The 23483-nt window shown below is 36.6% G+C and overlaps 1 long non-coding RNA gene across 1 annotated transcript in view; it reads right to left on the bottom strand.

The window, feature by feature from the left end:
- Positions 1–3324: 3324 nt before the first annotated feature.
- Positions 3325–23483, bottom strand: part of LOC114678700 (uncharacterized) — an 81988-nt gene continuing 61829 nt past the window's right edge. The window contains exon 3 of the long non-coding RNA XR_003730162.2: positions 3325–4676. This is a non-coding gene — a long non-coding RNA (uncharacterized LOC114678700). The remainder of the gene's footprint in view (positions 4677–23483) is intronic.

The raw sequence follows: 23483 nt of genomic DNA, 5'->3' as shown, positions 1-23483 counted from the left end.
CAATAAACAATTCACAAATCAGGCAGACCCCAGAATCACAGCAGATTCAGAGAGACTCCAGGGGTCCCTTGTGCTCAGAACAAGTTTATAGAAAAGTAAAGTGATGTACAGAAATTGGAAGTGAAGTACAAAAACATCTGGATTAACTACAGCTCGGCATTTGCTTTATTTGAACACAGTTTGAGCATTCAACAGTGTATGACTGGTTGAAGTATGGCTCTTGGGATTCACCCAGACTCAGTCACTGTTACAGGCACATACTTCTAAATTAAATTTTCAATTTTATCTACCTATTATGTTAGGTTGCAGTTCATCCACAAGAACTCAAATATAGAAGTATGGAGTCCTTCTGAGGCCATATTTAATTTGCTTTAACAACTCCTACTGTAAATACAGAAGAGCATGGCACATTAGAACAACCACTACGGAAAACAGTATGGAGATTCCTTAAAAAACTGAAAGTAGAAACTGCCATTTAATCCAGCAAGCCTACTACTGGGTAGAGCTACCCAAAGTAACTGAGGAATGGAAAACCAAATATATGTTATCACTTACAAGTGGGAACTCAACTATGAGATGCAAAGGCATAAGAATAATGTCAAAGACTTTGGGGACCCAGGGGAGAATGTTGGGGGCATGAGGGATTAAAAAACTACATGTTGGGTATGGTGTACACTGCTCAGGTGCACTAAAATCTCAGAAATCACCACGAAAGAACTTATCGACATAACCAAAAACCAACTGCATTCCCAAAAGCATGGAAATAAAAATTTTTAAAAATCAGCCGATGTAATTTTGACATAAATTATCACGTTCTCCTGGCAAGTTTTTTTAAGGCTTCTTTTCATAAATTTGTCAAATGAAAATGTAATGTGATTAGAAGAAACCCTTCTAACTGCAACTAAAATAAGTAAAACATTGTTGCTGCTGTAATAAGGTAAGCCAAAGGGTGATGTGAAAAAACATGTACTCATAATACCCTACGTAGAGAATTAGATATGTATTAGAATTAGATAATGAGAATTAAAATGCTCATTAAACTTATATGTTTGGAAGAATTTTCAGGATTTCTGGGAATGAAGGAGTATTCCAGTGAGTAACAAACAGCCGCCTAAAATATGGTGATGAAACCAATATGAGTAATTGAGGCATAATAAATCTTAAATCATCAAGGTTTATTGAACCAGCCTGAGGGTGCACCTGGGAAAAACTCAAGTCACAGGCACATGTGACTGTTTTGTCCAAAGAGTTTCTCCAGAGGTTTAGTATTTGTACATTTTATTTTAAAAGAGGGGAGGAGGGCAGCAGTTAAAGGAATAAAAACATACGTGTGAGACTTTAGCTGGTGTTTGCTAAATCTACGTTTTGCATAAGATAAAGTGAACATTTGAAGAAAAGGAAATAGAGGAAGTGGACATCTCAGGGAGGGATGAAGGAAGAATGAATCTAGTTTTGTCTTTGTTCTATACCTGGTAAGACTCTTGAAAGAGCTGGTTTCTGTTTAGCCCTGAGGGAAGAAAGCCTAATGACAGGTAGCAAGGGAGTGGGGATATAACGCATGTCTGCTCCCCCATCCCACCATGGTCATGAACTCAGCTTCCAAGGTTTCCATGAGGTTCCCCTTGACAAAGAGAGGCTTGTTTTCATCATCTGGAGGCTTAGAATTTTATTTTTGTTTCTCAGTGGGAAATTTGAAAAGACAAAAAATTGTATTATGTCAAATTTTCTTTCTGGGTGACTTTGAATTCAACAATGTCAAAGCAAAGTCTCTTTTCAAATATTTCTCTATTTTTCAACCGACCTAGGACTTTTATTAGTAAGACTAATTAGATGAATATCTCTGTTTTAATATGCAAGTTTCTCTTCTTTCATTATGTTAAAAGCTGAATAACATTTGGATTTTAGTGTATCAGAATTAAAAATAAATGTTAAATAGGGATTTTAGTCAGTTTTCAAGCAGATTAGACAATGAATATTACTCATCTAGAAATGCAACAAAGTAAAATACTAGAATTAGGCTTTCTGAAAAAGGATATTTTCAGATAACAGACAGCAGTTACAGGATATACACATGAAGGGTCAAAGCAAGTGGAAATTGAGAACCAGGTACAAAAGGTATCTAAGAAAACTTTGTGATCACAACATAGAAGAATTAGTTCAAAAGTTCAACTGTGTGGCAAACACCATTACACGAGCAGAGGTTCCAAAATACAGGCCACACAAGGAACACCACTTACAAAAACCAGAGCAGAGCCGTTAAGAATATAGAGGTGAGGTAGCAAAAAAGATGCAGTTGCCTGAGGGCTGAGAGATAATCTTGCAGAAAATTTCTCTATCAATTAGCTAGTGTCTTTTTTAGGTAAATGACAAACGTAGTTTCAGAATTTCCATAAATCAGTATATGGTGCGGTTAGGTAAATCTTGAGCACAAGGACTGTGTCATATGTTCTATTTAATCCCCAGGGTGTATTTAGCAAGGTGCCTATTACATAGGTAGTGCTCAATAAATGCTTGTTAAATAAGTGACACCAACCATGAACTTCTTGATGTCATAGTCCGTGTTATATGCCACTGTGCTATTCACAGCCCCAAGCACTGTGCTTGTCACAGCTCAGTGAATATTTGTTGAAGGGATGACAGTGGTGGCAGTCTTCAAATATTGTCATGAAAGATTAATTTTGCAAGGTTTTCAGGGTGTCAAGCTGCCCTAGCCTGCTCTGAAATTATTCACAAGGTTTGTAAATCCCACCCATTCTTATAGTGAGTTTTCAGTTCTTAATCTCCTATTGAAAAGCTGCTTGTCAAAAATATATTTATCTTTAATGGGCTTTTTAACACTTGGGCTTATTAGCCATGCTGTTTATCAAATAAGAAAATTAAATTTTACATTAACTCTTTTCTACCAGTAAATTTTATTTTCTAATCCACCTGTAATTGCCTTATACTTAGGATTTTTTGGATTCTAAAAGTTGTATTGATTGCAAATTATTTCTTGGATTAGAGAGTAATGCCACTCAGAGCTATATTCAACCACCTTAGACCAAAGTCCAATTTAAAGGCAGTTCTACAAAGCTGAGGTTATGAGTCTTGGGCTCAATTTTCACTTTAACCAGCTAGTTTCACACTCCACCCTTCAACTCAGGCATCTTTTTTAGCAGCTATGTATTGTTTATCATCAACGACTTAAGGTATAAAGTGTGAATGTCAGTAGTGAACATCCATTTTCAGTAAGGAAAAAAATCAAATTGAATGTCCCACTGATGTTAGAGCAATAGCTTCATTTAAATAAATGAAGTGCTGCACAATGTCTTAAAAGCACATTTATTCTGTTTGCACTGAGCTTATCAGTTTATTGATAGACCTTGGTACAATATGAAATACGGGAGGACTCAGCAGATGGGCAAAATAATTAATGAAAAATGTTTTCTTTTACATAAGTAAATAATGCTATAAATCTTCACAGTAAATTGGAAGCACTTTCTCTTTTATATGAAGAAATGAGTAAACCTTGGAAAAGTCATTTTATAAAACTGTTTTCTTTGGTGCTGTTTGTTTTACATTCCATAAAACAGTGCATTTTGCTAGCTAAAGAATTACTAACACTTCCTTGTTTTTCAAAGATTCTAATATTCTCCTAAGTACATATTCAACTCACGTGTATGATTATATCCTGCCCAAAGTCTCTAATTAAGATGCTCAACATTATTCCAGTTCCATTATCCTTTAATTCTATATATCATTCTGATTCTTTTCCCTGTGTCAGGACCTATGAGCAGATCTGACAGTGAGATGGCAAAGGCAGGCTGGCTGTACTTAAATAAGTCAGCTTGTCTATGCTGAGAGCATCCTTTGCCAACCTGCACAAGCATGGTTTGGTGAGCGTTGGACAATCGCTTGTCAGGCATTACTTTCAGTGTGCAATGAGGCAGAGATGAGCCACTTTGTAATATAAAAACAAATGATTAACTGGCAAATAAGCCCAGAAAATGAAATAAACCAAACCTGACAATACAGTGTAAGTGGATCAGGTAGGAAAGACAGCATGGCATGTCATATTATTGATTTTAATTAGCAGATAGAGTGGACTGAAAAGAAACAAAAGGAACTTTCTTCATAAACAAAAGGTTTTGCTACAATGATTGGTTAAGATTTGCTCCCATTTTGTAAGGCCAACATCTAGGGCACATAATCTATGTTGTCTTTCTTCTTTCTCTCTTTCTTCCCCCTCTAACTTTTCTTTCCCTTGTACTTTTTCAAATATAGCTAATTGGAGGATGAAGTAGTGGGCACGGTCACAGGGGGCTTCGAAGAAAAAGACTGTGCTATGTATCTGGGTGTTGTGGGTTGGTCTTATTCTGTCTCCCTGCCCCTCACAAAATTCATGTATTGACGCATTATTCTTGAATAGTTGAGAATGTGATGGTATTTGGAGATAAGGTCTTTAAAGAGGTAATCAAGTTAAAATGAGGTTATTAGGGTGGTCCCTTTTTCAATATGACTACTGTCCTTATAAGAAGAATACATTTGGAAACAAATACACAGAGAAGACATGAGAAGACACAGAGAGAATACGGCCATTGGCAAGCCAAAGGGAAAGTTCTGGAACAGATTCTTCCTCAAGGTCCTCAGGAACCAATCCTGCCAACATCTTGATCTTGGATTGTTAGCCTCCAGAACTGTGAGAAAATACATTTCTGTTAGTTAAGCCGCTGAGTCTGTGACACCTTTTTTATGGCAGCCCTAGCAAACTCATATACTGTTTTGGTTTTTTTTTACAGAATTATTTATCCATCGTCAGTGAAGCTCTATAGTTTTTTCAAGTGAGATTATCTCCATCTGAGAGTCAAAGTATGTGCTTCCAATGCAAAAAGCACTTTACCCTCTGCTGCCTATATTGAACTGCTGAAGGCATTTTACAAGTGAGGCCTGTGTTAAATTTCTGAATATTAGTTATACCCTCATCCTGGTTGAATATCTCTTTGGAAAAAAATCTGGTCATTTAAACTTGCCAGTAACAAAAATGGAGAAGGTATCCACATAGACAACAAAATCTAAACAATTCTTCTGCCTCTAGGAAAGTAACTAAACCAGGAGTGGTTACTGTGGCAGGTTAAAGATGGTTGCAAATTCTTGACCATCCCTACCACCCAGAGATGGAGATTGCTTGTGTACTTACCAAATCCGGCTGAGCAAATAAAATATGATGGAAGTGACCTTATGCCATTTCCAGCCCAGTCTTTTGGAGGACTGGAGGCTTCCACTTCCTCCTTCTTGAACGGCAGTCACCATGTAAGAAATCCAACTCCCCTGAGACTGCCATGTGGTGGGAAGCCCACCCTAGCTTCACAGGGTGACAGAAGGGCACATGGACAAGCCTGAGTTGCCACATATGTGAGAGAAATCTTTGTGGTTCTTCCTGCCATCACAGTCATTATCCAAGGTCAGGGGAGTGACAGATTGTAGCCAACAGCACAAACTGAGGTCACACATATGGCCCTGCCTTTGTCAGTTCAGGCTACTATAATGAAAGACCTTACACTGGGTGGATTATAAAACAAACATTAATTTCTCACAATTCTGGAGACTGAGAAGTCCAAGACCAAACTGCTGACAGATTCAGGGTCCAGTGAGGGCCCACTTCTCAGTTCATACTAATTACCTCCCAAGAGCCCTGCCTCCAAATTCCATCACAATGGGAATATGATTTCAATATATAAATTTTGAAAAGACACAAACATTCAGTCCATAACAGGCCCCAAGTAAACATTTTAGTCAATCCACAACTGTATGACTCACCCCAACTGACCTCACTTGACTCTATGAGGCAGAGGTGAGCTACTCTCCATGTTTCTGACCCTCAGACTTGGGGGGGAGTACTTTGGTACGCAGAAAAAAGGTAATTGAAACAACTTAAGCTATTGAGGCTTTATAAAGATGTATTTAGAAACAATTTTTATGCCATGCATCTTGAATATAAATAGTTTTGTATCAGAGAAAAAGAAAGCATCTGTGAAACCAGATACATGTTGACAGATTAGGAGCTCTCAAGTAAGTGCGAATTTTTATTTGATTCAGTTTCACTCTTGGGGTTCTACAGTGTTAAATAGAACTTTCTATAGCATTATAGTTCTGTCACTAACTTGGGAACCTCTCCAGAGGGGAAGTTCATTATGGATCCCTTTGGTCATGACCACAGTCCTTTGGACCAGGTGGGCAGCTTGGAGATTAGCTAGCTCAATTTTTTTATTTTATCCAGCATAAAGGAAGGCTCAGAGAGTTTAAGTGACTTGCCTAATGTCATAGGACCTATAGTGGACCTGGGCAGAGCACAGAATCTGCAATACGATTTTAATGAAACTTCTAAATTATTAAAGATGATCCTTTTAGTAATTCCCATATTTTAAAAATTCTACAAAATTCAGCATTAGGATCCGCCAAGATCTTCATCTTTGTCCAGCATCTTACTGCCACTATATGTGTGCATACATACACATACACATATATTTCAACATATACTTGCTCCTAGTTTAACTTTTGCTTGTACATATATAAACATACGAATTGTTCCAATAATATGAACATGTTTTCTGTGCATAATGTATTAGTGTCATGAAGTAGGGTACAAACCTTGGAGAATTTCTGGAAAGAGTTCAATACAATGGAGATTGGTAAGCTATTAATATAATAAAGTCCACTTGTATCAGGCATTACTGAATGGGAAAGACCTGCCCCATCAGTTTAAACCCAGTCTTCAGAGGCTGCCAGCCATGTGCAACCAGAGATGATATGTTCCACTGTGTGGCTGGAGCTCTGCCGATACTGTGATGGGAGTCAGTCGGGACCTCTGTGCAGACAGACTGAAATTACTTCCACATTACAGTGAACACAAAAGAACAAACCTTATTAAACACAGATTTAGCTCATTATTGTATAAATCTCTCACTGAAAACGAAGCTAATCCTTTGTGCCTGAATATTGAACACAGCACTGATATTACAGTGAAGATAGAGATAATACCCTCCTCTATGTCTTGGCTCACCTCTGTCATATCAGTGAGGAAAACATGTAATTGCTGTGGCTAGTGCCTATGAATAAGAGGGACCGCCCACTAGATCTGGAGTCAGATTCCTCTATCTGGTTAGCTACACCCTCTTTCCTGAAAAATCTTTCCAGACTAATCTTCACTCAAAAGGCCTTCAGTGCAAGTTAATCTGGGGTTTCAAGTTGCAAAGGTCTTGGATGGCAAACGTTATGTTTGTGTTCTTCAGTAATTATATTTGACTGAAAACACATTTGCAACTGGCTCTGCACTCAGATTAGGAACTCCCCAGGGCCAGTGTCAACACCTCAGCAAGGCCCCTCAATTCACACAGGATTGGGGAGTAGCTTAGATCTGTGCACATCTGCCTTTTTCCCAATAAATGCATTTGTTCGTGGATATAACAGAATCTTCTCTATTTTTGATGTTATGTGCTTAAACTTTTGTTAAGTACTATTTTTCCCTTTTAGAGACTTGAGCTGTCCAGTAAAACTTAGGACCTGGGTCTCTTCCCAGACAAAGTTGAAAATGGAAAAAGTATAATTCTCATAATAATTAGTAATTGCCTTCATCCCTTAAATATAAAAACAAAATTTTTGATTGATAGTTTGTATAAGTGGTGGAGAGAAAGGAAAATTAATAACAATCAAGAGATAGAGAAAGAGAGCAACAACAAAAAGGAAACAAGATAGAATTAACGAATAAGGGCTAGAAAACCAAGATGTTCTTAAACTCTAACTATGCTTGTTTTCCTGTTGTCAGCTGCTTTATTACTGCCAAACATTTTCTCCATCTGATTTTTTCCATAAAATATAATTGGTAACACAACACAATAGGACCGGACAGATGAGGCTGATTTTATTCCCTTATCTAAATTCATACTCAATGTTCTAACAGCTGGGCTCATACAAGTTAATCAAACAAATAATGGCTCCAAATTTTATTTATTTATTTTTTCAGATTTGAGATGGAAGGCAGCTTGCTAGAAACCAATCATGGATATTGAAATCACATGTCAGAGTGGGCGAAAATTCCAAGTGTTTTTACTAATGTTGCCTCTTTACCTATCAACCAATATAGATATAAAAGTAAATTCTCCTTATCAGGCTATTGCCATTTTCACAGAAGAATTTTCATTTTATGTTGAATTATGTCCTCTATTTTTTGATACTTATTTAGGAAGAAGGTGACTTCAGTGAAAACTGCTGGTATTTCTACATTTTCCAGTCTCAAGGTTACTGTGCTTTTAGACAAGTGAGATCAAGTAAAGTGGGAAGAGAAAGGCCTCAGTCTGTATGTTCAGTGACACTGCACATGGAGTAGCTATACTCATTCATTCAGTTATCAGTTTCTTCCTGTTCATCTAGTTGGGGCAGATACCTGTGCCATTTTCCCATGTATATATTACCTTTCCCAACTACCTATCTTCCTCTTCTCAGCTACTGTCAGTTTATAAACATCTTATCAGTTTTGAAGGACTATTTTAAAAATAACCTTTTCATTTAATTATGAAAGACTTTTTTTAATCATCTGGATTCTTATAATACGCAATAAAAATCATTTTTAAATTTTTAAAAAAATTCTTAAATGTTGCAAATGATATACCAAAACAATTCAAATAAAATAAAAATGTCAAAAAGCATATCAAATCCAGAAGCTAAAAATCAATAAATTAAAATGTAAAAAGACATAGAAGTTCTCTCTGGAAAGTATATCACGTATCACAAAGTTTCACTTTATTTTTTCTATTGATGTTGTAAAAGTTACTGAGAAACTTGAATAATTCAATATACAACTATGCAAAAGTATGAAAAACTAGTTAACAAAAAAGGAATTTGTGTAATGAACAAAATATAAATATTACTTTACCTATGAAAAAAGACCTAACCCAAATTGACCTATTGTTTTCATTTGCCGTATTAGTCAAAATCCAAAAGTTGATAGTATATACTCTTTCCTGCACTGTTAAGCACTATGTTGGGGTGGTTAACACCATACAGCTGAACTGTTTGTGTTCATAGTGTAGCTTCATTATTTATCAGCCACATGACTTTGGCTAAGTGATTTAGCCACTCTACCGTGTTTCAGATCCTTCTGTTTAAAATATGGAACTGGGCGTGGTGGTTCACGTCTGTAATCCCACCACTTTGGGAGGCCGAGACAGGAGGATCACCTGAGGTCAGGAGTTCAAGACCAGCCTGGGCACCATGGTGAAACCCCGTCTCTACTAAAAATACAAAGAAATTAGCCTGGTGTGATGGCACATGCCTGTAATCCTAGCTACTTGGGAGGCTGAGGCAGGAGAATCCCTTGACCCTGGTGGGCGGAGGTTGCAGTGAGCTGAGATCGCACCATTGCACTCCAGCCTAGGCAACAGAATGAGACTCTGTCTCACAATAAATAAATAAATACAAATTTAAAAAATAAAAATAAAAAATAAAATAAATATGGGTAGTGATATAGTGTCTAATGCAGCATGAGGATTAAATGAGTTAACAAATGTCAAATGTCAAGTATAATAAGTTGTAAGTGTTTAGCAGTGACCACTCTGGAAAGTTAGCTAATGCTGTCCACTTTGGGGGACAAATTTTATACAGCATATGTACAAAAATATTAGCCATGTTCATAAACATTTTATATGACAACACTCCCATACCTAAGAACTAAACTTCTGAAAACTTACCACATACATTTGATAGAAAAACAAAAAATGAGATCAGAAAAGATAGATTGCAGCTTTCTCATTGTACAATATAAATCCAGTATTATAGCAAATAAATGAGATGAAATGTTTTGTTTAAATAAGTTGAGACTTTTATGTAATGGAAAACTATGCAGACTGAAGCTTTCAAAAAATGTGATAGAACCATTTATAAGATATGAAAAGAATCCCCAAAGTGTCATTAAGAATAGATGTATAAGACATGTGCATGATCTCTTTTGTGTAAATAGAAGGACACATATTATACATCGTGGTATGTGCCTGTTTTAATTTGGAAGAATAAACAGCAAATTAATCCTAGTTAGCTTTGCAGACAAGTACTAAGAAGGTGACAAAGATTTTCTTTTCATAATTTTATACTTTTCCTAAGTTTTTGAATTCTCCAATCAGTAAAAGTTCACACTTCAACTTAAAATCAACAGAGTTTATCTGGTAGGTGAGATTATAGTCTACTTTTATTTATCATTTTCATATTAAAATATATTTGAAGGCAAAAAGAAATCTACCTAAACAACTTAAAAATTCTAAAAATGTGTTACGTGACAGTACCACATTTATTATTCACTTTAGAAACATTATTCAGTCTTTTCAGTTTAAATTTTTATAAACTAAGAATATTATGTAATGTTATATGCAAAAAAGCAATATATAAAGTTACATGTAGACTGATTACAACTAAATGGAATATTCATGTTAAAAAATGAATACTTGTTTAAAAATCATCTTAAGAAATATATAAATATATGAAGAAGTTATATGCAGAGTAAAAATTTATTACATTGGAGTAATAAAATATTTTTTTATTTTTAAAAATAAGTATTTTTAAAATAATTATTGCCACACAAATATGAAAAAAATGTAGTTATATGTTCATATAATTTTATTGGTATGTCTAAATTTAAGCCAATTCCTAATTAGAAAATCAATTAGTAAGAATAATGAGGCTATTTTGATAACAAAATTTGAAATCAGACATTATTTGATGACAGATAAGATCTCATATCAACTTCAGCATTTATGAAATGTATGCAAAACATTGGTGGTTTAAGCCGAACTTTGATTTAACTTTCATGGAATTGTTGTGTTTTATAAAACCGACTTTAACAATATTTAGTTTGTACTCTTCAGATGGGCTTTTGGTCAATATCACAGTCATCACAGTCAGGATATTTGCATGTTCACTTCTTCCACTGGCTCATACGCTCCTTGAAGAGAGCAGAACAGAATAAATGCAAACATGAACTTTGGAGCCATAGCCAGGTTTGTATCCTGGTTCCTTCCTTTTCTGGAAGGGGTGCGACCATGACCGGATTGTTAACCTCTCTTAGCCTCTCATGGAGGGACATTAAGCCTTTCTCACAGGATTTTCTAAATACTAAATGAAATGATATGTTAGTAGAAAAGCAATTAGTTCAAAATAAAGTACATACCCCCAAAATCTCAAAACCTTTTTCCCTTTAAATATGTTGACATTGTCCCAAAGTCTTTTTAAATTATTAAACATAGTAGGTATTTAATTCATATTCTCCACATGATAGAATTAAGGGATTCTGTAGAGCTTATATCTCCTTTATATTCAAGAAGCATAAAGTTACCTTGGATCAATGGCAAACAGTAAACTAATTTTTTAAAACAAAACACCTATTCCAAAAATTGCTTGGCAATTTGATAAGCTGGCTGAAGAAGAGATGGATTGGATGAGAAAAAAGGAAACTTTCTGCAAATTTGAAGAGAAATCCAGATGCTCTAGCCAGTGAAACTGTTGTCAATGATTTTGCCATTCATACTCCACCCCTTTAATGCATACCATAAAATGACAAAATGGTGAATGTTGTTTTCTTGAAAGTAATTAACTGTAAGTCTTGCATTGATGTTTATATTAGATTCCCCAGACGCTAACAGAGGTAATACTGGAGTGGGGAAGGTAAAGAATGTGTAGACATGCTAAGCGTCAGTAGTGATAGCCACATTTTCAGTAATGATCGTCTCAGTTCCTGCATTCACTGAAGCCAAAGCAAAGGAGTATGTGGGATGGAAATCACTGGACACAGTCGAAGTCTCTTTATTGATTGTTTTCTCAAAAGAGTCTCAGCTTTTGGTAATTTTTATAACAATAAAAGAAGTTAAAGAGCGTTAATGAACACAACCAAAAATGCAGTTCATTGCATTGTCTTAAGCACAGAAACTAGAGCCTAGAGACTTCACTAAATAGATTTTCTCAACTAAAAACACCGCATGCATAGATATTTTTTAAATAAAGATTAGTATCCTTCCTTCCTTCCTTCCTTTTTCTTTCTTTGTTTCTCTTCTTTCTTTCTTTTTAAGAAAGGTTTCTCAGAGCATGGGTGTAGACTTTTATTGTGTTTAATCTCCATATTCAGAACTAATATGCTTGTATTGCTATTTTGGATTTACATCTATACTCTGTCACCCATGCTGGAGTGGCACAATCATAGCTCACTGCAGTCTTGAATTTCTGGGCTCAACTGACCCTCCTGCTTCAGCCTCTGGAGTAGCTGGCACTATAGGTGCACACTGTCACACCCAGCTAATTTTTTTTAATTTTTGTAGAGACAGGGTCTCACTTTGTTGCCCAGGCTTAATTTCTGTTTTCCAAGCCAAAAAACAAATTTTTATTCTCACTGAAATATCAACTTAAATGTTCTGAAATTATAATTCTGAGTGATTATCTTTCATTAAAATATACAAAATGTGAGACTAAGAAGCAGGAGGCCAAATTGCTGTATTAAAGATTACTCTCTTAATGTTTTTATGATTGAATGTTTAGGCATAGAAGCTGTCTCTTAACTTATCAAAATAGATATTATAGTGATCATTCTGTTTGGAGCTTCATTTACTCTCTTCTCTAGTAGATTGCTATGCATAAATTATTTTATCATTAAATTGTAGAATTTAAATGTTTGAAGGTAACCTGAAGATCATCTATTAAAGGACTCAATTTCAGAAGGAAGAAACTGAGCTCCAAAGTAGGTAACGTTTTAGAACTGTCGGTGGTGTGGCAGGACAAACACCAGGATCACCTCTCTCTTACTTTTATATTATATCTTTCCTCAATGCATTATTTTATTTAATTCTTTGAGACAGTCCTTTCAACTCTTTAAAAAGCCCGACTATAGGCCAGGCATGGTAGCTCACGCCTATAATCCCAGCACTTTGGGAAGCCGAGGCAGGTGGATCATCTGAGGTCAGGAGTTCGAGATCAGCCTGGCCAGCATGGCAAAACCCTGTCTTTACTAAAAATACAAAAATTAGTCAGGCATGGTGGCACATGCCTGTAGTCCCATCTACTCAGGAGGCTGAAGTGGGAGGATCGCTTGAACCCAGGAGGTGGAGGTTGCAGTGAGCTGAGATCACACCACTGCACTCCAGTCTGGGTGATAGAGCAAGACTCCATTAAAAAAAAAAAAAAAAAACAAAAAAAAAAAACCTGATTATAGTTTAGAAAACAGGTTTTATGTGATTCCAACAGAAAGCCCTCTATGGCTATGGATGCTGAGTAAATTAAAGCCTGCCATTAACTTTTCCCTTGTTGAAGTTTGAGAACATAAGGCGACATTTTTGATGAGAGAAGCTCGGTTTGGATCAACCTCACTACATGTAGATGTCTAAGCTAGCCTCCACCTGCAGGCTTAGAAGAATTCCTCCATAAATTTGGACAGAGCCACACTGTTAGCTAGCTTTCACCTCAGGTCATCAAATACATGTTTTAGGCAGAAAACTCTTAAGGAGGTTTTTTAAAAAGAGGAATTTTTAGTCAATATTTTGGGATTTGTTTTCACAGCATTGAGAGTTAGAAAGATACTATGCAGCCATAAAAAAGGATGAGTTTGTGTCCTTTGTAGGGACATGGATGCAGCTGGAAACCGTCATTCTCAGCAAACTATTGCAAGAACAGAAAACCAAACACTGCATATTCTCACTCATAGGTGGGAATTGAATAATGAGATCACTTGGACCCAGGAAGGGGAACATCACACATCGGGTCCCATTGTGGGGTGGTGGAAGCGGGGAGGGATAGCATTAGGAGATATACCTAATGTAAATGAGGCATTAACGAGTGCAGCACACCAACATGGCACATGTATACATATGTAACAAACCTGCACGTTGTGCACATGTACCCTAGAACTTAAAGTATAATAATAATAATAATGATAAAAGAAAGAATCAAGGAAAATCTTTCTATCTTTTCAGGCTGTTGAAAAAAAATTAGAGAGTGAATTATTGCTTCTTACCTCCCGAATGTCGCTAACCCTTCAGGTTGCTCCATTTATATCACCACGTGATCTCATGGATGAGTCAGACTTGGGCTGTAAGCAAAAATTGAAAAAGACAAAACAGTCAAAAAAGCACTGCCTAGCCAAATTACAACAGTAAGTATTTCTCAATGTAAGTATCAAATAGAAAAGAAAAACTACAAAAAAAAAAGGTCACAGAGATATAGAATACCAATATTCTGACTGAAGAAAATTTGGATGTAAGCCTGATTGCATTCACACAATATAAATACATCTTTGGAGATTTAAACTTTGGAAAACAAATTTTTAACAAAATACATTTAACACTGTTAAACCAGGCCATCCATATAGCTATTAAAATTTAATTAATGCAAGAAAAGCTTTAAAGTAATAACAAATATTTAAATATATTTCTCTAGAATTGTTTGATGCAATTTCTACACTAATAGCTCCCTCTTATACAGTACAAAACAAAATTGTTCTCTAAAAAAAGTCGTTAGGTAGCCTAATTTGTCTCAGAGACACTTGTGGTATCTGAGAGTTCATTGTTGACTTTTTCTTAGAAATTTCTTTTTAAACTAGGGTTAGGGTATTATAGAGTATTAAGAAAAATGTACTCATAACGTAAGACTATGTGCTCGGTATTCCTAAGACACAAGTAGTAGGTAGGCACTGTCCAAATGTTTAGGATTCTAGATGTTGCCCCTTGCTTTCATTAGATTACAGTCTAGCAGGAAGCCTGACGTGTAAATAATGAATTCAGTGAAGTCTCATGTCAGAAGTATGCCCAATGGACAATTATGTCTAAAATTAGAGAACAGTTGAATATATCTGTCTTTTAACTTCTCTCAGTTCAATTTTCCTCAACTATAAAATAAGATTAGATTCCATCAATGCTTGACTCTAACCTCAACTCTAGTATCTGCTAGTTTTATGAGTAAGTATTTCCAGTTTTACATAAAATTAGTCCAAATAAAATATAGCTCTTTATACATTAGACATGTCCCTGTGCAGACCAATTTATCATCAGAATAGTTCAGAAACCTAATATTATCTTCTTGAAAGAGAATGCTTCCTCCATCTATGACTATATAACTTTATTTATTACATATCAGGGCTAATACAGACAAGGTCACAGGTATGTTCTCCACCTTTAAGCCAGTCAGTTTCATTTGGTTCACAATTATAAACCTTTTGTTATCAGCCAACTGACTTACATATGCATGCCCATAGTGTTATAAAAATGACCTTTCAGGGAAATGAAGATGGATTAATGTCACTCTCTTCCCATTTTCAGCAAAAGCACTGTAAGTCATGTCTCTACTTCCAGACAAGTGGAAAGTTCTCCCTGTTGTTGATGTTTTTGTTTGTTCTATTATACATGAAAATGGTACAGAAGAAAAAACTTTGGTGTACATAATTGCCATGATTCTGTTTAGTCTAGAAATTATTTGAGAAACAAGTCATTATGTTAGTCAGTGGAATTCTGTTTCTCCTATGAGTGTACTTTAGAGCAGGCAAATATGCTCTCTAAAATTGATAAGTCCAAAATAGCAATATAAGCATATTACTTCAGAATATGGTGGTTAAACATCATAAAAATCTAGACAGTTGAAATTTGTTTAATCTGTGGGGAGTAACTGGGGCTAAATTAAGGTAGAACAATGAAGTTTTGCATTTAAATATGAGACTTCAGTATTATTTTATTTTAATTGTGTGTTATAATGTAATACAAATTACATTATGACATTGTATGTGCAAATCCACATACACTATCAAGTAAAGAAGTAGAATTTGACCAATAAAGATAGAAAATAAGAAAATACTTGGTCTTGCATAAAAATAACAGAGGTTAATCCTTCCTAAATTAGAAAAAAAAAAAGGGGGGGTGCTGTGTGAGGGAATTTAACCTAAACCCCAATAGAAATTGTTTAAAGGCAGGCACTTAAAATATAAATAAGCAGATGAGAATAGCCCACTGTAAACCAGCTTGAGCTATATGAAGGGGAGAAAAACACTTTTATTGATTGTAATGTAATAGGCTATCTCATAATACTGAGAATGATATCAAATCAAGTTTAAGGGACTAAATGATGAGGGAACTACTAGAAATCTCTACAGTAGAAATTTGTGGATCTTCATTTTACAACAAGCTTGTCTATCCCACGTCCCTTGGCCGGCACGTGGCCCAGGATGGCTTTAAATGCGGACCATCACACATTACTAAACTTTCTTCTAACATTATGAGATTTTTTTGTGTATGACTTTCTTTTTTTTAGCTTATCAGCTATCATTAATGTTCATGTATTTTATGTGTGGCCCAACACAATTCTTCTTCCAATGTGTCCTAGGGAAGCCAAAAGATTGGACACTGCTGCTCTGCAGCCTTGCCTTTACTTTGGTTTAGGTACAAACAAGAGTTGTTGTGAAAGACAACCAGAGAAAGAATGAGAGAACACAGAATGAACAATGGCCCAAACTTTTACTCAAACCTGCTTAGGACCCAGATTGAAGCAAAGCAATTCAAAAAGATAGACTGAAAAAAATGAGAAAATTTTTAATGCTATCTAATATTAGATAATATCAACAAATAATTTCTTATTTATTTATTTATTTGTTTATTTTTTATTATACTTTAAGTTCTAGGGTACATGTGCACAACATGCAAGTTTGTTACATATGCATACATGTGCCACACTGGTGTGCTGCACCCATTAACTAGTCATTTACATTAGGTATATCTCCTAATGCTATCCCTCTCCCTACCCCCACCCCACAACAGGGACTAAATGTCCAGTGTGTGATGTTCCCCTTCCTGTGTCCAAGTGTTCTCATTCTTCAATTCCCACCTATGAGTGAGAACATGTAGTGTTTGGTTTTCTGTTCTTTCAATAGTTTGCTGAGAATGATGGTTTCCAGCTGCATCCATGTCCCTAAAAAGGACATGAACTCATCCTTTTTAATGACTGCATAGTATTCCATGGTGTATATGTTTCACATTTTCTTAATCCAGTCTGTCACTGATGGACATTTGGGTTGGTTCCAAGTAGTTGCTATTGTGAATAGTGCTGCAATAAACATATGTGTGCATGTGTCTTTATAGCAGCATGATTTACAACCCTTTGGGTAAATATCCAGTAATGGGATGGCTGGGTCCAATGGTATTTCTAGTTCTAGATCCTTGAGGGATTGCCACACTCTTCCACAATGGTTGAACTAGTTTATAGTACCACCAACAGTAAAAAAGTGTTCCTATTTCTCCACATCCTATCCAGCACCTGTTGTTTCCTGACTTTTTAATGATCGCCATTCTAACAGGTGTGAGATTGTATCTCATTGAGGTTTTGATTTGCATTTCCCTGATGGCTAGTGATGATGAGCATTTTTTCATGTGTCTGATGGCTGCATAAATGTCTTCTTTTGAGAAGTGTCTGTTCATATCCTTTGCCCACTTTTTGATGGGATTGTTTTTTTTCTTGTAAATTTGTTTGAGTTCTTTGTAGGTTCTGGATAATAGCCCTTTGTCAATTTTCTCCCCTTCTGTGGGTTGCCTATTCACTCTCACAGTAGTTTCTTTTGCTGTGCAGAAGCTCTTTAGTTTAATTAGATCCCATTTGTCAATTTTGGCTTTTGTTGCCATTGCTTTTGCTGTTTTAGACATGAAGTCCTTGCCCCTGCCTATGTCTTGAATGGTATTGCCTAGGTTTTCTTCTAGGGTTTTTATGGTTTTAGGTCTAACATTTAAGTCTCTAATCCATCTCGAATTAATTTTTGCATAAGATGTAAGGAAGGGATCCAGTTTCGGCTTTCTACTTATGGCTAGCCAGTTTTCCCAGCACTGTTTATTAAATAGGGAATCCTTTCCTCATTTCTTGTTTTTCTCAGGTTTGTCAAAGATCAGATGGTTGTAGATGTGTGGTATTATTTCTGAGGGTTCTGTTCTGTTCCATTGGTCCATATCTCTGTTTTGGTACCAGTACCATGCTGTTTTGGTTACTGTAACCTTGCAGTATAGTTTGAAGTCAGGTAGCATGATGCCTCCAGCTTTGTTCTTTTGACTTAGGACTGTCTTGGCAATGAGGACTATTTTATGATTCCATATGAACTTTAAAGTAGTTTTTTCCAATTCTGTGAAGAAAGTCATTGTTAGCTTAATGAGGATGGCATTGAATCTATAAATTACCTTGGGCAGTATGGCCATTTTCATGATATTGATTCTTCCTATCCGTGAGTATGGAATGTTCTTCCATTTGTTTGTGTCCTCTTTTATTTCATTGAGCAGTGGTTTGTAGTTCTCCTTGAAGAGGTCCTTCACATCCCTTGTAAGTTGGATTCCTAGGTACTTTATTCTCTTTGAAGTAATTGTGAATGGTAGTTCACTCATGATTTGGCCCTCTGTTTGTCTGTTACTGGTGTATAAGAATGCTAGTGACTTTTGCACATTGATTTTGTATCCTGAGACTTTGCTGAAGTTGCTTATCACCTTAAGGAGATTTGGGGCTGAGACGATGTGGTTTTCTAAATATACAATCATGTCATCTGCAAACAGGGATAATTTGACTTTCTCTTTTCCTGATTGAATACCCTTTATATCTTTCTCCTGCCTGATTGCCCTGGCCAGAACTTCCAACGCTATGTTGAATAAGAGTGGTGAGAGAGGGCATCCTCTCTGTCTTGTGCCAGTTTTCAAGGGGAATACTTCCAGTTTTTGCCCATTCAGTATGATATTGGCTGTGGGTTTGTCATAAATAGCTCTTATTATTTTGAGATATATTCCCTCAATATTGAATTTATTGAGAGTTTTTATCATGAAGGGCTGTTGAATTTTGTCAAAGACCTTTTCTGCATCGATTGAGATAATCATGTGGTTTTTGTCTTTTGTTCTGTTTATATGCTGGATTACATTGATTGACTTGTGTATGTTGAACCAGCCTTGCATCCCAGGGATGAAGTCCACTTGATCATAGTGGATAAGCTTTTTGATGTGCTGCTGGATTCGGTTTGCCAGTATTTTATTGAGGATTTTTGCATCGATATTCATCAGGGATATTGGTCTAAAATTCTCTTTTTTTGTTGTGTCTCTGCCAGGCTTTGGTATCAGGATGATGATGACTTCATAAAATGAGTTAGGGAGGATTCCCTCTTTTTCTATTGATTGGAATAATTTCAGAAGGAATGGTACCATCTCCTGTTTGTACCTCTGGTAGAATTGGGCTGTGAATCCATCTGGTCCTGGACTTTTTTTGGTTGGTAGGCTATTAATTATTGCCTCAATTTCAGAGCCTGCTATTGGTCTATTCAGGGATTCAACTTCTTCCTGGTTTAGTCTTGGGAGAGTGTAAGTGTCCAGGAAATTATCCATTTCTTGTAGATTTTCTAGTTTATTTGCTTAGAGGTGTTTATAGTATTCTCTGTTGGTAGTTTGCATTTCTGTGGGGTCAGTGGTGATATCCCCTTTATCAATTTTTATTGCGTCTATTTGATTCTTCTCTCTTTTCTTATTAGTCTTGTTAGCGGTCTATCAATTTTGTTGATCTTTTCAAAAAACCAGTTCCTGGATTCATTGATTTTTTGAAGGGTTTTTGTGTCTCTATCTCCTTCAGTTCTGCTCTGATCTTAGTTATTTCTTGCCTTCTGCTAGCTTTTGAATGTGTTTGCTCTTGCTTCTCTAGTTCTTTTAATTGTGATATTAGGGTGTCAATTTTAGATCTTTCCTGCTTTCTCTTGTGGGCATTTAGTGCTATAAATTTCCCTCTATACACTGCTTTAAATGTATCCCAAAGATTCTGGTATGTTGTATCTTTTTTCTCATTGGTTTCAAAGAACATCCTTGTTTCTGCCTTTGTTTCGTTATGTACCCAGGAGTCTTTCAGGAGCAGGTTGTTCAGTTTCCATGTAGTTGAGGCGGTTGAGTTTCTTAATCCTGAGTTCTAGTTTGATTGCACTGTGGTCTGAGAGACAGTTTGTTGTGATTTCTTTTCTTTTACATTTGCTGAGGAGTGCTTTACTTCCAACTATGTGGTCAATTTTGGAATAAGTGTGTTGTGGTGCTGAGAAGAATGCATATTCCGTTGATTTGGGGTGGAGAGTTCAGTAGATGTCTATTAGGTCTGCTTGGTGCAGCGATGAGTTCAATTCCTGGATATCCTTGTTAACTTTCTGTCTCATTGATCTGTCTAATGTTGACAGTGGGGTGTTGAAGTCTCCCATTATTATTGTGTGGGAGACTAAGTCTCTTTGTAAGTCTCTAAGGATTTGCTTTATGAATCTAGGTGCTTCTGTATTGGGTGCATATATATTTAGGATAGTTAGCTCTTCTTGTTGAATTGATCCCTTTACTATAATGTAGTGGCCTTCTTTGTCTCTTGTGATCTTTGTTGGTTTAAAGTCTGTTTTATCAGAGACTAGAATTGTAACCCCTGCTTTTTTTTGTTTTCCATTTGCTTGGTGGATCTTCCTCCATCCCTTTATTTTGAGCTTATGTGAGTCTCTGCACTGATGGGTCCCCTGGATACAGCAAATTGATGGGTCTTGACTCTTTATCCAATTTGCCAGCCTGTGTCTTTTAATTGGAGCATTTAGACCATTTACATTTAAGGTTAATATTGTTATGGGTGAACTTGATCCTGCCATGATGATGTTAACTGGTTATTTTGCTCATTTGTTGATGCAGTTTCTTCCTAGCATTGATGGTCTTTACATTTTGTCATGTTTTTGTAGTGACTGGTACCAGTTGTTCCATGTTTAGTGCTTCCTTCAGGATCTCTTGTAGGGCAGGCCTGGTTGTGACAAAATTTCTCAGCATTTCCTTGTCTGTAAAGGATTTTATTTCTCCTTCACTTATGAAACTTAGTTTGGCTGGATATGAAATTCTGGGTTGAAAATTCTTTTCTTTAAGAATGTTGAATATTGGCCCCTACTCTCTTCTGGCTTGGAGAGTTTCTGCCGAGAGATCTGCTGTTAGTCTGATGGGCTTCCCTTTGTGGGTAACCCGACCTTTCTCTCTGGCTGCCCTTAACATTTTTTCCTTCATTTCAACTTTGGTGAATCTGACAATTATGTGTCTTGGAGTTGCTCTTCTCGAGGAGTATCTTTGTGGCATTCTCTGTATTTCCTGAAGTTGAATGTTGGCCTGCCTTGCTAGGTTGTGGAAGTTCTCCTGGATAATATCCTGCAGAGTGTTTTCCACCTTGGTTCCATTCTCCCTGTCACTTTCAGGTACACCAATCAGACGTAGATTTGGTCTTTTCACCTAGTCCTATATTTCTTGGAGGCTTTATTCATTTATTTTTACTCTTTTTTCTCTAAACTTATCTTCTTGCTTCATTTCATTCATTTAATCTTCAATCACTGATACCCTTTCTTTCAGTTGATCGAGTCGGTTACTGAAGCTTGTGCATTTGTCACATGGTTCTCGTGCCATGGTTTTCATCTCTATCAGGTTGCTTAAGGACTTCTCTGCATTGGTTATTCTAGTTAGTCATTCATCAAATCTTTTTTCAAGGTTTTTACTTTCTTTGCACTCTGTTCGTAATTCCTCCTTTAGTTCAGAGAAGTTTGATTGTCTGAAGTCTTCTCTCAACTCGTCAAAGTCTGTCTCTGTCCAGTTTTGTTCCATTGCTGGCGAGGAGCTGTGTTCCTTTGGAGGGGGAGAGTCGCTCTGATTTTTAGCTTTTCTGTACTGCTTTTTCCCCGTCTTTGTGGTTTTATCTACCTTTGGTCTTTGATGATGGTGACGTACAGATGGAGTTTTGGTGTGGATGTCCTTTGTGTTTGTTATTTTTCCTTCTAATAGTCAGGACCGTCAGCTGCAGGTCTGTTGGAGTTTGCTTGAGGTCCACTCCAGACCCTGTTTGCCTGGGTATCAGCAGCAGAGGCTGCGGAAGACTGAATACTGCTGAACAGCAAATGTTGCTGTCTGATCATTCTTCTGGAAGCTTTGTCTCAGCAGTGTACCCGGCTGTGTGAGGTGTGAGGTGTCAGTCTTCCCCTAGTGGGGGATGTCTCCCAGTTAGGCTACTCGGGAGTCAGGGACCCCCTTGAGCAGACAGTCTGTTCGTTCTCAGGTCTCAAACTCTGTGCTGGGAAAACTACTACTCTTTTTAAAGCTGTCAGACAGGGACATTTACATCTGCAGAGGTTTCTGCTGCCTTTTGTTTGGTTATGCCTTGTCCCCAGAGGTGGAGTCTACAGAGGCAGGCAGGCCTCCTTGAGCTGTGATGGGCTCCACCCAGTTTGAGTTTCCTGGCCGCTTGGTTTACATACTTAAGCCTCAACAATGGCAGGCAATCTTCCTCCAGCCTCGCTGCCGCCTTGCAGTTAGATCTCAGACTGCTGTGCTAGCAATGAGGGAGGCTCTGTGGGCGTGGGACCCTCCGAGTCAGGCACGGGATATAATCTCCTGGTGTGCCATTTGCTAAGACCCTTGGTAAAGCACAGTATTAGGGTGGGAGCGACCTGATTTTCCAGGTGTTGTGTGTCATGCTTTCCCTTGGCTAGAAAAGGGAATTCCCTTCCCCCTTGCATTTCCCGGGTGAGGTGATGCCTTGCTCTGCTTGGGCTCTCGCTCCTTGGGCTGAACCCACTGTCCTGCACCCACTGTCCAACACACGTCAGTGAGATGAACCTGGTACCTCAGTTGGAAATGCAGAAATCACCCGTCTTCTGTGTGGCTCACGCTCAGAACTGGAGGCTGGAGCTGTTCCTATTCGGCCATCTTGGTGCAGATCAACAAATAATTTCTTCAATTTTACAAGATGTTAATAATGTCATAGTGGTTATGGTAGAAAAGGTTTTTTTTTTTTTTTTTTTTTTTTTTTGGAGATACATACTGAATTATATATGGATATGTCATGATATCTGGTATGTGCTTTAAAATACTCTAGCCCAAATGGAGAAACTAAAAAATCATAATAATAGAGAAGAAAAAATAAACTTTAAAAACGTGGAAAAAATGTGATGGTTGAATGTAGGTGAGTTGTATATAAGGATTATACTATTTTTGTCTATGTTTGCATATTTTAAATTATTTATAATACAGCATTTTTAAAATCTCACTGAAAATGAGCCCAGATACTAAATCAATAATTCAGAAAGATTGAATGCTAATAAATATCTCACCAAAATCACAAATAAATAGCCTTCATAAAACTGGCTCTAAAGCAAAAGGAGTAAGAAACATGATCGGAATTGGTGAATATGAAAAATCATTTTTAAAAACTTTTGGAAATAAAATTAAATCACAAAATCAGTAAGCAGGATAAATTCTAGGCTGTAGACTACATAACACAAAGAAGTAAAATAAATTACAAGAGAGTATGAAAGAATTAATTTTGTAGGAATTCCAGAGAAATTAAAGTTTCAAGAGCAGTTAAGAGACAAGAATAAAATGGGAGGATTTTAAAATTAGACCAAAAAAAAAAGATCCAACAGAATAAAATGGACAAAATGGCAGAAAAACAGT

Source organism: Macaca mulatta, chromosome 6 (genome assembly GCF_049350105.2).
Source record: "Macaca mulatta isolate MMU2019108-1 chromosome 6, T2T-MMU8v2.0, whole genome shotgun sequence".
Classification (NCBI taxonomy): domain Eukaryota; kingdom Metazoa; phylum Chordata; class Mammalia; order Primates; family Cercopithecidae; genus Macaca; species Macaca mulatta.
This window is presented reverse-complemented; position numbering and strand designations above follow the sequence as displayed.